At 41.7% G+C, this 12,895-nt stretch overlaps 1 protein-coding gene across 3 annotated transcripts in view; it reads left to right on the forward strand.

The window, feature by feature from the left end:
• ENTREP2 (endosomal transmembrane epsin interactor 2) overlaps positions 1–12,895 on the forward strand; it is a 475,619-nt gene that overhangs the window by 399,842 nt on the left and 62,882 nt on the right. The gene's annotated exons all lie outside the window — the stretch shown is intronic.

Consider the following 12,895-nt stretch of genomic DNA (forward strand, 5'->3'; position numbering starts at 1 on the left):
GGTTTATCTTTGTCTCTAAAAACGTAAAAAAAAAAAAAAATGGGGGGTGGGGAGGGTGACAAGATAATTTCCAAAAAAAAAAAAAAAAAAAAAAACCTAGGGACTTGGAAAATGGACTCATCATTTAGTATCTAATCTTCAGTAAGTTCTTAACCATGCTAAAGAAATAAAAATGATTCTGAGGATAAGTGAATGGTCAACATTTTGTGACAAAAGTCACAGCATGGACTGGCATTGTGCAACACCACACACACACACACACACACACACACACACACACCTGCTAAATGTGATGTTTCCATTTTGGAACTGGGCAGCTACATAGAGTAAGGCAGATGTATCATATCTCTGTATAGCTTTCTTCTCACCTCTGGACTTTTTTAAAGTTTATTTACTTATTTATTTTGAGAGCAGAGAGAGAGAGAGAGAGAGAGAGAGAGTACAAGCTGGGGAGGGACAGAGAAAGGAGACAGAATCCCAAGCAGGCTCCATGCCATCAGGGCAGAGCCCATTGTGGGGCTCGAACTCATGAAGCATGAAATCCTGACCTGAGCCAAGATGAAGAGTCAGACGCTTAAGTGACTGAGGCACCCAGGTGCTCCTCTCACCTCTGGATTCTTAAGGGAAACACTAATGAGTCCCTCTGGTCAGGTGGGATCCTCTCAGAGATGAGGTACTATCACACTTAAACTAACAACCATGGGACCCATGCAAGGGGATGTCTAGAAATAGTTCTCCTGGCCACTGAACACAACTCATGTCATGATGTCCCTGAGTGGCATGTTCTGTCCCCTCCAACACCACTGGAAGCCTGCCTTGCCACCCTCCGATCTGGTGGCATCACTTTCTGTGCACGGCTGTAATACCGAGTCTTGTGGGACATCTGCAGTTACAGATCCATTTAGCATTAGTACAATTAAATGCCCTTTGGAATAATCCTATGGATCAGAGGTTCCACCCAAGAGAGCTGTGACTGACCTGTACCTGCTGAGTTAAAACAAGGTCCAGGATACTCAACATTTGAGGTAGAAGTATTTTGAGTGATATTCACAGAAGTCCCCTCCCAGGCAGGTGGCCTTGCTGGACTGGTTCCAGCAGTGTCCTCCCAGTGTCTCTTGGCACTTGTAGCCCCACTCAGGACTGGTGGATGGGCTTGCAGGTGCACCTATACCTCCTCATGCAGTCAGTTAAATGAAGGCCCAGGCATGGAGAATGCAGGCCCCAGAGGGGCTCGCTCACTGCTGGGGAGCAGGACACTTTCAGTGGTGCCAGTCCCTTGCCTTTGTCCCTCCCTTCAGTGGTTTTCCCCCAAAGTCTCCTCTTTCTGGGGAAAGTACATGGCATTTCAGGGAGATGCCTCATGCAGAGCCATGGCATCTCATGCTCTTAACCTCCCTGCTCCAGAACCCACCTTCTGCACAAGCCCAACAGCCCTCTCCAAGGTCACTACACAACCTGATATTTTCCCTGAACCCAGCCACCCCTCAGGGAGGCTTGGCAGGGCACCCCAGTTCTCCAGCCCAGGTATTGTCACCTTGGGCTTGCTTGTACAGCTTCTACTCCCACCAAGCCTGCTGTCTGGCCTCAGTTGGACTCCACTGTGCAACACCACCCTTCTCCCTGTCCTTGAGACATATTCACCATCTCAAGGACACAGGGACCAGTGCTCAGGCCTCCTGCACTCACTTTTCCTAGCTCCTCTCTGGCTGGTTGGCCCATACTCCCTGGATAGTGTGTGCTCTCTCCCTGACTGCACCCTGACCAGCAATACCCGCAGACCTTGCCACGAACCCTGTGCCTTATGCCTTAAACTCATGGTCACCAGCCTCATCTAGCAGTCTGTGCTGCTCAGCACTTCTCCCACCTTCCTCCTCTGGCCATCTCATTGCTCAGCTCTGAAATCTCCTCAGTATTAGGGTTCACCAAAGTAACAGAACCAGTGAGATGTGTGAAGCAGTACACACACATGCATGCACGCATGCACACGTATACTATACACACAGATACACATATACACACTATATGTATGTTTATATATGTATATATAGACACACATATATAAACACAGAGACAGAGAGATACCTTAAGGAATTGGCTCATGTGATTATGGAGGCTGACAAGTCCAAAATTGCAGGGTGAGCCAGCAGCCTGGAGACCCAGGGAAGGGCCATCATTGCAGTTCAGGTCTGTAGGCCATCAGTCTGTGGAATTTCTTCTTGCTCTGGAGAGGTCAGTCTTTCATTCTCTTTATGCCTTCAACCGATTAGATGAGGCCCACCAACATATTGGAAGGCAGTCTGCTCTACTCTGAGTCTGCTGATGTAAATGTTAGTCTCCTCTAAGAACACCCTCATACAAAAATCCAGAATGTTTGATCTCGTATCCAAACATCACTCCAACCAAGTTCACACACAAAATTATCACATCCTCCTACACCCTGGTCCAAGTACATTTTCTGTCCCCTGCATCACACCATCATACATCGATGTTAAAATTGCACAACTGATTGCGTCACCACTTGCTTTTAGGGCAAAGCTCTAAATCTTGAGCGTGTCTTACAGAGTCATTATCTCCTCTCTGGCTTCAGTTTTTGTGACATTCTTGCCTCTCCCCTTCCCTGCAGTCACACTGGCTTCCTTTAGCCTCCAGGACACCCCTCAGGGGTCTCTCTGCACCATAGTCTTGGCACACAATGCTCTCTGGTCCAGAACATTCCTTCTCCTCATTTTGGTGAGCTTATTCCTCCCCACCCTTCATCTTTCACCTTCCCCCTCAGACTAGCCCTGGCCATCCTTGTGCTAAATTCTCATAATTCCTTGTACTTTATTTTCCCATGAAGCTATCACAGATTGTAGCTATGCATTTGTGTAATTTCTTTATTAATACCTGCCCCCTCTCCAGACTATAAGCTCAGTGAAGGCAGAATGGTATCTTTGCCTTACTGTGGCTTCCAGAGAAGGACATGGCATGATCAGCACTCTGTAAATGTTTCTGAAATCAATGAGTTTTTAATTCATTCATTCAGGAAGGTTTTTTTTTTAATATTTTATTTTTTTGTTTATTTTTTTTTTTTTGAGAGAGAGAGAGAGAGAGAGAGAGAGAGAGGTGGGGGAGGGGCAGAAAGAGAGGGAGACAGAGAATCTGAAGCAGGCTTCAGGCTCCAAGCTGTGAGCACAGAGCCCAACGTGGGGCTTGAACTCGGTAACAGCGAGATCATGATGTGAGCCAAAGTCAGACACCCAACCAACTGAGCCACCCAGGTGCCCTGAAGTGGTTTGTTTTTTTTTTTTTTTTGACGTTTGTTTGTTTTGGAGAGAGAGGGGAACAGAGGATCCAAAGTGGGCTCTGTGCTGACAGCAGAGAGCCTGATTGATACAGGGCTCAAACCCACGAACCGTGAGATCATGCCCTGAGCTGAACCAACTGCCCTGAGATCATGCCATGGCTTAACCAAATGAGCCACCCAGGCACCCCCTCATTCAGGGAGTTTTTTAAGCATCTTTTTTTTCATGCCTGAGTTGGACATCAGATGTGCAGAAATAAATAAAAGGCAGACTCTTCCCACCAGGTCTAATGGGGAAAAAGTCACAAGCACAATAGCAATTTCAGTGCACTATCTTATTTCCACTGTGAGAGGAAATAAAAATATTAAATTATAAAAGAATTTTCAATCCTCCACTCTGTCCTAAGGGAGGGCCATTATTTTGCTGAGTGGCCTGATGGATAAAGTGTTAGGTATACACAGGAGATGGAGGTGGGTTAGCTATAAGGACAGAATTGGTGGCACCTGGGAAACTGAGGGAGTAGGAAGATAGGATAAATATTTTGGATTCTGTCACTGAATGATCCCAAGCACACCCAGCTCTGGGTGCAGTGATAATGTGACCACAGGCCCCACCTAACCCTAACTGAAATAACTGAATGTCTATAAAAATAGATGTATTCGTTCTCCAGAAAGACAGAACCAGCAGGATAGCTACAGTTATAGGTATAGACATAAATACAGATATATGGAGATTTATTATAAGAAATGGAGACCAAGATGTCCCATGGTCTGTCATCTGCCAGCTGAAGTACCAGGAAAGCCCCTGGTAAAATTCAGTCCAAGTCCAACGGCCTAAGAATCAGTGGGGAGCGGGGATGGCAATGGTGTAAGCTGTGGGCTGAGTTTGAAAGCTCAAGAAGCAGGTGCACCAGAATCCAAGAGCAGGAGGAGTGGAGAGAGAGAATTCCTCCTTTCTCCCCATATTTGTTCTATGCGGGCCATCAGTGGATTTGATGATGCCCATCCACATTGGTAAAGATTATCTTCTCTACTGAGTCTACTGATTCAAATGCTTCTGTCTTCTGGAGACACCCTCACAGACACTAGAAATAATGTTTTACCAGCTTTCTGGGCATCCCTTAACCCAGTCAAGTGGGCACATAAAATTAACCATCATGATAGGGAAAAGCCTGCATCACAGTGGACATTAAGGGTATCAACCCATCCTTTTTAGAAAGTTCCAGAATTTTTTGCCAGCTATATTGCGTGCAAGACCAAAACAAAGACAGATAGGGGGGCACAGCTTACAACTGAGCTTACAAACTCATCTCTGTGTGATCTTCCTGGAGGTCACTGGAAGCCATCTTCCACACTTTAGGAATATGTCCTAATTTTTTTTAATATTTATTTATTTTTTTATTTTGAGAGAGAGAGAGCAAGGGAAGGGCAGAGAGAGAGAGAGGGAGAGAATCCCAAGCAGGCTTTGCACTTTCAGCATGGAGCCAAATGTGGGGCTCAAACTCACGAACCATGAGATCATAACCTAAGCCAAAACCAAGAGTCAGATGCTTAACCAACTGAACACCTAGGAGCCCCAGAATGTGCCCTAATTTTGAAGAGCCAGGACTGATAGGTGAGGTGGTTGGTGGGGCAGATGTGGAAGCAGCAGTGGTGACAAGGGGTATTTTAGACCCTCACCATCTCCATAGGCTGCACTCCCATTGTTTGAAATGGACAACAGACATTTTTAAGGTCTGATGCAATGTGCTTTGTAAACACAGCTTCAGGATCCCGCCACCACCCAATTCCACCTAGATTACTGCCCTCAAGCCTCCATCATGTAGATGTTCTGGAGTCACCACCAAGGGATGTGCTGCTTTTGGAGTCCTTTGGCTGTTGTGGTGAAAGCAGGATTACATGCAGCTTCTTAGGGAGACACCAGGACTGGGGTCCTATGCCACACAGGTGGATACCTCTCCACCCCCACACTGGGACCCACAGTCCTTGGCACATTCAGGTAAGGAACCACAAAGAGTTATTGGCCCAATTCCTTCCTCTGTCTGCTACAGGATTGCTTCAGTGCCAGCACAGCCTGGATTTAAAGATCTGAGGGGAGCATTCTGACAAGAGCGAGCAACACACTGTCTGGGACAGTCGCAGCACAAGTAATAATAGACAACCTTTTCACTCGCAAGAGTGTCCCAGTCACTCTGGTGTCCAAACAAAATCAAGGACTCCAGGAGGAGCGCTATTGCTTTGTCTGGGGGCAAACAGACTGGTGGAAATGCTAAGGATTGATATAAATGAACGGGAGGAGACAGCGTGGGGACCACTGTTGGAGATGAGAGGCTATTTCTAACGCCTTTAGTTATTTCCAGGGCTCTAAATTAATATAGGGATGCTCGGAGGAGGAGGGTGTGAAGAGAAAAATAAGCAGTATGGGAAATTTTTCAATATAATTCAATGATGAGGCCATTTGAAGGAATGCACAAAAATGGCAAAAGGGAACGTGAATGCACAAAAGTACTTATAACGAAGGAGCCAGATGCAACTTTTGAGTTCAGGACGTAAGTTCACTGTCTCGATTGTGGTTCTGGCTACACAGGTGTATGTGTGTGTCGAAACTCATCACATTGCCCATTTAAAAATATGTGCACTTTATCGTATGTCAGTTACACCTTAATGCATCTGTTAAATGTCTTTGTGACAGGTTAAGCGAGTAGGGGAAGATGAAAAGTATTAAAGCAAAGACAGGGAAGGTAGAGACGGGATGATGCAGGAATTCAAAGATGAGTTCAGGGCATTTGATTTGATCCAGAAATCAATAAGCAACTGGTTGCCGAAACTTGGGGAAGAAATGACATAATCCTGGCAGGGCTGAACAAAAATGTTTTTGGGCCACAGTGGAAATGGGCGAGTTGACAAGGGTCACAGGACAGAGTGCATTTGACTTAGGAGCAGAAGGGAGGAGAAGGAAACCGCTCAGCAGAGGAATAATGTATAATAGTTTACATTGGGCCCCAGTAGGGCTTTTCTGGGTGGTCATCCTCTGTGAACTAGTTTGCCAGTCTGTTTAAGATCTACCACACTGTGGTTTTTTTTCTACACATTGTCCCAGCTCCAGTGAGGTCTTAAAAGGCAGACTTTATCATTTACATTTCAGAGACGAGAAAATGGCTCCAGAGTATGCAGGGACTGAGCTGTGGTCTCCTAACTGGTAGTGGATCCAGATTTCCGTCTTTCATGCCCAGTCTGGTGCTTCCTCCCCCACCACCACCATGATCTGCTCAGGAGGAGGCAGACACAGAGCAGCAACAGGCACAGGGTCATTTCTGTTCAAACAGAGATGCCCTAGGCGGACCCTGCACTGTTCTTCTGCAGGCACAGGAACTGACCCCTCTGCCTTGCAAACATTAGGAGCAAGTTCAACATATTGGAACATCTGAGAATAATGTAGCGAATACCATCCAGACGGGCCCAATCTTATTAGGTTTATAAAATTTGCTTCTAATATTTCTAAAAATAAGACATATGTTATTATATATTATTACAAACCCAGCTGAGTGACCCCGCCCCAGCTATGGCTCCCCACTCTCTCTGTCTGAAATTAGAAGGTGCCCAGGGTTAGTTTTGCCATTCCCATACACATTCCTATACTTAACAAACATTGTAGCCAAAATGTGACATAATCAGTACCATAAGCAGTTTTCTGTCTCACCCACCATCATGATGTTTATCCATGTGGATATATGTAGCTTTAATTCTGTCTTGTCAACTTCTGCATAGGTTTGTAAAACCCTAATATTCTGCAACTCACTTATCCAGTTCATGTTAACGGACATTAATATGTTTTCAGGTTTTTGCTGTCACAACAGTAATAGAATGGAAGTCACGCACTCATCAACGTGCGCTCATGGGCTAGATTTCCTTTAGCATGCATACTGTAAGGGTGCAGTGGTGTGCACCTGCGCTTTTACAGGACATTTCCTATTTCCTTGCAAAGAAATTGCACCTGCCTGCTCTTACGTCCGACGGAGGAGATGTCTTTGCTCGGTCCATGTCCTTGCCAAGAATTCTTGACATTCAGACTTTTTATATGATCATTTCCTATTTGTATTTTTCACCAGTGAACTGCCTGTTTTGTCTGTTTGCCTGTTGGGTTATTTGTCTTTTGTTCCAAATGATACCCTTAGTCATAAAAAACTTGCATGCAGTCTGTGACTTGTCATTTTGTTATGTTTTGGATGGCATTTGTCAGAAGTTTTCATTTTGAATGGAGTCAAATTCTTTTCTAAATGATGTGTCCTTTTTGTGTTGCATTTAAGAATTATTTTCCCCTCTGGCACAGAAAAACTCTGATTCTCCCAGGATAAAATATAATACAGTTCAGGGATGCCTGGGTGACTGAGTCAGTTGAGCGTCTGACTTCGGCTCCGGTCATGATCTTGAGGTTCATGAATTTGGGCCCCACATTGGCGTTTGCTTCTCTCACTGCAGAGCCTGCTTTGGATCATCTGTCCCTCTCTCTCTCTCCATTCCTCCCTGTTTGCACTGAGTCTTTCTCTCAAAACTAAATAAATATTAAAAATTTTTAAAAATGTATAATACAACTGTATTATATATTGTATATATTGTGTCATTGTAAGTACTTATTTGAATATTTAAAGTATCAGTTTAAAATCAGTGAAATTTGGGGGTGCCTGGGTGGCTCAGTGGGTTAAGCATCTGACTTCGGCTCAGGTCATGATCTCACAGTTTGTGAGTTCAAGCCCTATGTTGCACTCTGTGCTGACAGCCTAGAGCCTGCTTCAGATTCTGTGTCTCCCTCCCTCTCTACCCCTCCCTTACTTGTGCTCTCTCTGTCTCTCAAAAACAAACAAATAAATAAATAAATAAATAAATAAATAAATAAATAAATAAATAAAATCAATGAAATTTGGGTGCCCTGGTGGCTTAGTTGGCTAAGCATCCAACTCCTGATCTTGGCTCAGGTCATGATCTCATGATTAGGGTGTTCGAGCCCTGCTTTAGGCTCCTGTCGGATGGTGCAAAACCTCCTTGGGATTCTCGCTCTCATTCTCTCTCTCTGCCCCTCCCCCATTCACACTGTCTCTCCTCTTTCTCTCTCTCTCTCAGAATAAATAAACTTGGGGTGCCTGGGTGGCTCAGTTGGTTAAGCGTGCGACTTTGGCTCAGGTCATGATCTCATGGTTTGTGGGTTTGAGGCCCATGTCCGGCTCTGTGTTGACGGCTCAGAGCCTGGGGCCTGCTTCGGATTCTGTCTCATTCTCTCTCTGCGCCCCCCCCCCCCCCCACCTTGCTCCCTGTCTCTCTCTGTGTCTCTCAAAAATAAATAAATGCAGGGGCGCCTGGGTGGCTCAGTTGGTTGAGCGTCCGACTTCAGCTCAGGTCACGATCTCGCGGTCCCTGAGTTCGAGCCCCGCGTCGGGCTCTGGGCTGATGGCTCAGAGCCTGGAGCCTGCTTCCGATTCTGTGTCTCCCTCTCTCTCTGCCCCTCCCCCATTCATGCTCTGTCTCTCTCTGTCTCAAAAATAAACATTAAAAAAAATTAAAAAAAAAATAAATGCAATAAATAAATAAATAAATAAACAAACAAACTTTAAAAAATAGAATTATTTTCCCCTCTGGAGGTCATATAAATATCCTATATTTTTTTTTCCTGTAAGTTTTGAAACTTGGCTTTTCACATTTATTTAATTCATTAATCCACTGGGGTTTAATGATGCATTTGTTATGAGATATGGATCTAATTTTATTTTTTACATATAATCATCAGTTACTACAGCACCAGCCTGTGCCATTTATTTGTATGGTCATATGTGAACTTTCTATATTCAAAGACATCTATTTCTGAGGTTTCTTTTCTTTTTCATTGGTGTATGGCTTGCCTCTTTGTCAATACCACATCGTATTAAGTGCTCTTTGTTAGTCTTATATCTGGTAGAATAAGCCCCCACTTTGTTCTTCAAAATTGTCTGGGCTATTTTTGGTCCTTTGTCTGCCTTCCCTTTCCTCTCACCACCCCCCGATACAAAAAATAAAAAAGTTCATAACTGCATTGCATTTTTAGGTTAATTAGGTCAGAATGGTCATTTTTACATATCTCTCCATTTATTTAGCTTTCTGTTATGTTTTTCAATAAAAATTATATAAATTTCAGTATACAGTGTTGATCATCTATTGTTACATATGTTCCTAGATGTCATATAGTTTTGTTGCTGTTGGAAAAGTAGAAAATTTTTAAATTACATTTTCTGATTTTTAGATTAAAAAATGTAATGCTTATTTATATTTGAGAGAGAGAGAGACATATGCAAGCAGGGGTGGGGCAGAGAGAAACGGAGACAGAATCTGAAACACATCCAGGCTCTGAGCTGTCAGCAAAGAGCCACACTCAAGGCTCCAACTCACCAGCTGCAAGATCATGACCCGAGCCAAAGTCGTTCGCTTAACTGACTAAGCCACCCATGAGCCCCTCTGATTTTTAGATTTTTAGATAGAGAAATCCATGTGCTTTTGTTCATTGATCTTACATCCGTTACTTCTCACTCCATTTGCTCCAGAAGTTTGCCTGTTTTGTATTGTTTGGTATTTTCTATTTAGAAGGTTATATTGTTTGGGAATAACTTTGCTTCTTCCTTTCCAATCTTGACATTTATTACTGATTTTTCTTATTTTTTCTTGTCTTCCTGAACTGGCAAGGACTTCTGGTACATTGTTTTAACGCTTTTATTTTAATCACCTGGTGCTCATCCTGACATGTGCACTCCTTAATCCCCATCCCTTGTTTCACTCATACCTCCTCTGGTAATCATCAGTTTGGTCTCTAGAATTGAGTCTGTTTCTTGGTTTGCCTCTCTCTCTTTTTTCCCCTTTGCTAATTTGTTTCTTAAATTCCACATGTGGGTGAAATCAAGTGGTATTTGTCTTTCTCTCACTGACTTATTTCACTTAGCATTATACACTGTAGCTCCATCCATTCATTGCAAATGGCAATATTTCATTTTTTATGGCTGAATAATATTCCATTGTATGTATATACTATGTCTTCTATATCCATTCATCAGCTGATGGACAGGTGGGCTGCTTCCATACCTTGGCTATTATAAATAATGCTTCTGTAAATGAGGTGTATGTATCCCTTTGAATTAGTGTTTTTGTATTCTTTGGGCAAATATTCAGTGGTGCAATTGCTGGTTTATAGGGTAGTTAGTTCTATTTTTCACTTTTTGAGGAACCTCCATACTGTTTTCCAGAGTGGCTGCACCACATGGCATTCCTACCAACAGTGCAAGAGGGTTCCCCTTTCTCCACACCCTCACCAACACCTGTTGTTTCCTGTGTTGTTGATTTTAGCTATTCTGACAGGTGTAAGATGATATACTATGTAGTTTTGATTTGCACTTCCCTGATAATGAGTGATGTAGAGCATCTTTTCATGTGTCTGTTGGCCATCTGTGTGTCTTCTTTGGAAAAATGTCTATTCATGTCTTCTGCCCATTTCTTAATTGGATTATTTGTTTATTGGGTATTGAGTTTTGTAAGTTCTTTATTTATTTTGGATAATAACCCTTTATCAGCTATGTCATTTGCAAAAATTTTCTCCTATCCTATAGGTTGTCTTTTAGTTTTGTTGATTGTTTCCTTCATTGTGCAGGAGCTTTTTATTTTGATGTAGTCCCAGTAGTTTATTTTTGCTTTTGTTTCCCTTGCCTCTGCAAAAATGTCTAGTAAGAAGTTACTATGGCCCATGTCAAATAGGTTGCTGCCTGTGTTCTCCTCTAGGATTTTGATGGTTTTCTGTGACACATTTAGGTCTTTACTTCATTTTGAATTTATTTTTGTGTATGGTGTAAGCAAGTGGTCCAGTTTCATTCTTTTGCATATTGCTGTCCAGTTTTTCCAACACTGTGTGTTGAAGAGACTGTCTCTTTTCCATTGGATATCCTTTCCTGCTTTGTTGAAGATTAATTGACCATTTAATTATGGGTTTATTTCTGGGTTTTCTATTTTATTCTCTTTATGTGTCTATTTTTGCACCAGTACCATTCTGTTTTGATTACTACAGCTTTGTAATATAACTTGAAGAAGTCTGAAATTGTGATGCCTCCATCTTTGCTTTTTAAAGATTGCTTTAGCTATTTGCAGTCTTATGCTTCCATACAAATTTTATAATTTTTTTCTAGTTCTGTGAAAAATGCTATTGGTATTTTGATAAGGATTCCATTAAATGTATAGATTGCTTTGGGTAGTATAGACATTTTAACAATATTTGTTCTTTCAGTCCATGAGCATGGTATGTCTTTCCATTTCTTTATGTCATCTTTAATTTCTTTCATCAGTGTTTTATAGTTTTCAGAGTACACACCTCCTTGATTAGGTTTATTCCTAGGTATCTTATTATTTTTGGTGCAATGGTAAATGGGATTGTTTTCTTAATTTCTTTTTCTGATGCTTCATTATTGGTGTAGAAATGCAATAGATTTCTGTACAGTGATTTTGTATCCTGTGACTTTACTGAATTTATTTATCAGTTCTAGCAGTTTTTTCGTGGAATCTGTCAGGTTTTCTATTTATAATATCATGTAATCTGCAAATAGTGAAAATTTAACTTCTTCCTTACCAATTTGGATGCCTTTTATTTCTTTTTGTTGTCTGCTTGTTGAGACTAAGACTTCCAGTACTGTGCTGAATAAAAGTGGTAAGAGTGGACATCCTTGCCTTGTTCCTGACCTTAGGGGAAAGGCTCTTAGTTTTTCCCCATTGAGTATGATGTTAGCTGTGAGTTTTTCACATATGGGCTTAATTATGTTGAAGTATGTTCTCTCTTGACCTGCTTTGTTGAGGGCTTTTTATCATGAATGGATGTTGTACTTTGTCAGATGTTTTTTCTGCATCTGTTGAAATGATTGTGTGGTTCTTAAACTTCCTCTTATTGATGTGATGTATTCTGACATGTTGTTGAGTGGAAATTGAGGCAGCAGGCATCCTTGTCTTCTTCCTGATTTTAAAGGAAATGAACCCAATAATTAAGAATAATATATTCAATACATTTGTTGAAAATTTCTGGTACTAAATAGTATTTGCCAGGTTCAGTTTATTACCAGTTTGCTAAGAGTTTACCACTATAGAGTTTCAGGGCGCCTGGGTGTTTCAGTTGGTTAAGTATCTGACTCTTCGTTTTGGCTCAGGTCATGATTCTACAGTTCATGAGTTTGAGCCTGGGATTCTCTCTCTCTCCCTCTTTCTTTGCCTCTCTTTCTCTCAGAATAAATTTTAAAAGATTTATTTAAAAAAGAGTTTTAAAAAATTTAGCAAATGCTACATCTCTTGAGATGAGTATGTATGCATGTGTTTTCATATACATACATATACATATACATTTGAATATACAAACACACACACACATATATATATACTGATCTCAATAAGATACAATGCTCAGACACAGCATTTGCTAAGACGTAAAACTCTAATATGTATTTAATATATTACATAAATAAATGTGAATGTATATCACTCATATATATATATAACTTGATTCTGTTATATATATATATATATATATATATATACGTATACATATATATATATATATATATATATATA

The sequence above is a fragment of the Panthera onca genome, chromosome B3 (genome assembly GCF_046562875.1).
Source record: "Panthera onca isolate mPanOnc1 chromosome B3, mPanOnc1 haplotype 2, whole genome shotgun sequence".
Taxonomy (NCBI): domain Eukaryota; kingdom Metazoa; phylum Chordata; class Mammalia; order Carnivora; family Felidae; genus Panthera; species Panthera onca.